We start from the raw sequence: 4730 nt of genomic DNA, 5'->3' as shown, positions 1-4730 counted from the left end.
GGGCTCTTTATACAGAGCCCGCCCCCTCCGCCGAAGCCCCGCCCTCCCACTCCACTTTTGTCCGTGTCTCATTGGTCGCTGGCCTCCGTTCTGCCTTGCTATTGGCCGAACGCGCATAAACAACGGCAATTGAGTTTAGAGCTATTCGTTTAAAGCCACGTCGATCAAGAGTTTGCCCGCCAATCGCGTCTTAGAAAAAGGTTTCCGCCTCCTTTCATCATAGTAAGGAAGCCACCGTCCAAATCGCCCTCTAGTGGAAAACGTGAAGTGGAGCAGGCTCCAACCGTGACACCTGGTACGTGGTACGTGATAGACCACACACACACACACACACACACACACACACACACACACACACACACACACACACACACACACACACACACACACACACACACACACACACAAGTACGTGGTACGTGATAGACCACACACACACACACACACACACACACACACACACACACACAAGTACGTGGTACGTGATAGACCACACACACACACACACACACACACACACACACACACACACACACCCCAAAGTCTCAGATTCCGGTTTTAAATTATATCATAGGGAAAAGAGATTTAGAGAACACTTAGAAAGCATTCTCCAAGAGACCTACACAAAGTGATCTTTTCTCATATATAAAGATATAAAGAACATAATGATTGGGGCCGGGCGGTGGCGCAAGAGGTAAGGTGCCTGCCTTGCCTGCGCTAGCCTTGGACGGACCACAGTTCGATCCCCCGGCGTCCCATATGGTCCCCCAAGCCAGGAGCAACTTCTGAGCGCATAGCCAGGAGTAACCCCTGAGCGTTACCGGGTGTGGCCCAAAAACCAAAAAAAAAAAAAAAAAAAAAAAAAAAAAAAAAAAAAAAGAACATAATGATTAAACAATGAATGGCCAAAGACTGAAACAAAGAACTTGAGAACTGGTATTCAGTAGGAAATATGCCACCTGAAGGGACTGAGGGATAGGACAAGGAGAAAGCAAGGATTGGTGGTGGGAAGGAGATATGAAAGGAGGCAAAGAATTATGTATAAAATTCTATCAGCAACAGTATTGTAAGTCAAAGTGCAAAAAACTAAAAAACGAGAAGCCCTACTCCTAGAAGCAGATCGGTGGGTGGAAGGCATGGGGGCCAATGAGGAAGGAGCACTGGTGAAGGAAAGAGAACACTGATGAAGAAGCTTTGGTGTTGAAACTTGTATGCCTGAAACTCAATCATGAATAGCTTAAGTTCATGGTGACTGTAGATAGATGATAGATAAATTGATAGATAGATGGATGGATGGATGGATGGATGGATGGATGGATGGATGGATGGATGGATGGATGGATGGATGGATGGATAGATGGATGGATAGATGGATGGATGGATGGATGGATAGATGATAGATAGATAGATAGATAGATAGATAGATAGATAGATAGATAGATAGATAGATAGATAGATAGATAGATAGATAGATAGATGATAGATAAAAGTTCTCTCCAAGGGAACCCAGCAGCGCTCAGGGGTTGCTCCTTGCTCTACACTCAGAAATCGCTCCTGGCAGGCTCAGGGGACCATATGGGATGCCGGGATTTGAACCTCCGTCCTTCTGCATGCAAGGCAAATGCCTAACCTCCATGCTATCTCTCCAGCCCTATCATTGTGATTCTAATGGAGTTCAACTATAAAAAAAAAAATGCTTTACAAAAGATCAAAAAGGCCAAAGTAATAGTACATTTGCCTTGCACTCACCTTGCACATTCCCTACCTGGGTTTTATATTAGCTTTCCTATGTCCCTCAAAGCCCTGCCAGCAGTAATTCCTGAGAGCAAAGCCAGGAATAACTCCTGAGTACCCCCCAGGCATTGTCCACAAAAAAAAAGAAGAAGAAGAATTATTTTAACCCCTTTTCTGAATCGGAAGTTTGCCAGGATCCTGAGGAGAACTAGATTTTTAACTGTCACCACTGTCCTTCAAGTTGAGAGGAAATGATGGGGAGGAGAGGAAACTAGGGGCTAAAAAGGAAGTTAGAGTTGAAGCTCTGCCAAAGATTGTTCTCTGAAAGACTAGAGATAGCCCAACAGACCAAGTGTTTTGCATACAGGAGTGTTTTACATTGTACCATATGGTCCCCTAAGCACTGCTAGTAGTGACTTGGAGCACCCATTGAGAGCATCTTAAAAAAAATTTAAAAAAACACTACTCATGCAAGAATTTTTTTTGGGCCACACCCGGCTTTGCTCAGGGGTTACTCCTGGCTATCTGCTCAGAATAGCTCCTGGCAGGCACGGGGGACCATATGGGACACCGGGATTAGAACCAACCACCTTTGGTCCTGGATCGGCTGTTTGCAAGGCAAACACCGCTGTGCTATCTCTCCGGGCCCCTCATGCAAGAATTTTAAGTAGTTATGAAATAGATCAACATCATCATTTACATATTTTCTATATTTTACAATAACTCTAAAGATAATAATAATTATTGAAGCAGTGATGCAGTGGGTAAGGCACTTACCTTGCACATGGCAGATCCAGGTTCCTTGCCACTACATATAGTTCATCAAATTCTCCTTAGAGCTATTCCTGAGTACAGCTAGGTATGGCTCAAGTCCCTACCCCAAAAATTCAGATTAAACATTTTATCAGTGGGGATTAGATCAGTATCCAGGATTTAAAAAATTAATTCCTGGGGCCGGAGAGATAACATGGAGGTAGGGCATTTGCCTTGCATGCAGAAGGACCATGGTTTGAATCCCGGCATTCCATGTGCTCCCAGAGCCTGCCAGGAGCAATTTCTGAGCATGGAGCCAGGAGTAACCCTTGAACACTGCTGGGTGTGACCCAAGAACAAAAAAATTAATTTCTAGAAAGGTAGACTAGTATAAGATGACACCCTATTATTAACGCAAAACAAAGGCATTCCTCAATTTCCTTTTTCATTTTTACCTAGTCCTTTGATATGTAAAAGCCCACCTGGATCACTTGACCTTCCCCTTCCTAATGAATTAGTATTGGTTTAATAAAGAAAGAGCAGTCTGGCTGGTTGAGTTTACCAAGATACCACAAGGAGAGAAGCCATTGACTCCATGACTCTTTCCGAACTGGCTTGGATGATTAATTCTTTGCTGCTACCCGGCTTCTTCAGACCCATCCACCTAGGAGTGGAAACATGGTGTGAGGGGTAGTCTCACAAACCATGGGGATTTATTTTAAAAATAGTATCTTTTCAATAAACAATACAAATTGATGGCTGAAAAGCTGAATCAAGGGCAAGGAATTCCTGAATCGTAGCCCCCCAATACCCCTGAGCACCACTAAGTAAGGCCTCAAACAAGCAAAAATACAAATGTGCTTGGAAAGTGGTTCAGTGATAGAGCAAATGTCTTGCATAAATGAGGCCCTGGATACAATTCCCTGCACCACTACCACCTCCCCTAAAATATGAATGTGCTGGGTATGGTTCTCAGTAAATAAATCCAGGTGTGTGATAAATATAATTTCATTTTATATAGTGCAACCTAGTATTTATCCTGAACCTCATTTCACAAGAATGGGAGAAAATGTATTATTTATCTTTGGAATTTCTCTCTCATCCTACCCTACTTTCAGCCACATTTCTAAAAGTCCAGGTGCTTGGGAGCAGGCTGTTTCCTGACCTAGGCATCACCTACGCAGTGCTATAGAGGTTTTCACCTGCATACTATTGACCCTTTTTGTGCCTTAGTTCTATTTCCATGACACACTCAATGCATAAGAAACTTTTGGTAGAGTTACTATTTAATTCTTCACCTAGAACAGTAAGTTGCTAAGAATTTGACTTGTACCTTGCTTGACATTAGGTTTTTGTTCACTGATGACATAGTTTGTTTTGTTCATTTTTTTTGGGGGGGGGGTTTTGGGCCACACCCGGTAACGCTCAGGGGTTACTCCTGGCTATGTGCTCAGAAGTTGCTCCTGGCTTGGGGGACCATATGGGACACCGGGGGATCGAACCGCCGTCCGTCCAAGGCTAGCGCAGGCAAGGCAGGCACCTTACCTTCAGCGCCACCGCCCGGCCCGTTTTGTTCATTTTCAGCTCAGAGTCCATTAGTGATTGCAGTGGCATCAGGGCCCACTGTCATCCTTAGGCTGGAGGTCTTACTATGTGGCTCACCCATAAAGCTGACAATTTGTTGCTAGCTACTGTTGGACCATAGGAGTCCCCCACAGACCATGAGTCTTAATTTCTCTCAGAGTGAGAAATCCAGTGATAGAGCAAATTGGGAGTTCTTCTTATGACATTATCAAAATAACCAGTATTCATGACTGGAAAAATAGCTAAAAGGACTATTACCTATGCTTTACACTTGCAAGGTCAAGGTTAGAACCCACCCCCCAATTTCAGCACCACCAGGAGCACATGACAAGCACAGAGATAGGAGAATCCTGCAGCACCATCAGGTGTGGCCCCAAAATAAACAAGGAAACAACACCCAAAAATACATATACCTCTTCCATATAATAACACCCCTGTATTGGATCCTGTGCTTCAGGATCCAATACCGTGGAAAACCTTCCAAGAAATTGTTTAAATATGCCTGGGATTGGCAGGCCCCCAGCCGTCTTCCTCTTTCTCCCCTGACTCCAGGCCTTCTCTGGGTGCGCCAGCTCAGATGGTCAGAAGTGGGTTCAGGTGGACTCTTAGGGGTCCTCAGGCTTCCCCCCTCTCTCCGTACTTCAGGGGGAAGGTGCATG

The sequence above is a fragment of the Suncus etruscus genome, chromosome 11 (assembly GCF_024139225.1).
Source record: "Suncus etruscus isolate mSunEtr1 chromosome 11, mSunEtr1.pri.cur, whole genome shotgun sequence".
Lineage (NCBI taxonomy): Eukaryota > Metazoa > Chordata > Mammalia > Eulipotyphla > Soricidae > Suncus > Suncus etruscus.
This window is presented reverse-complemented; position numbering follows the sequence as displayed.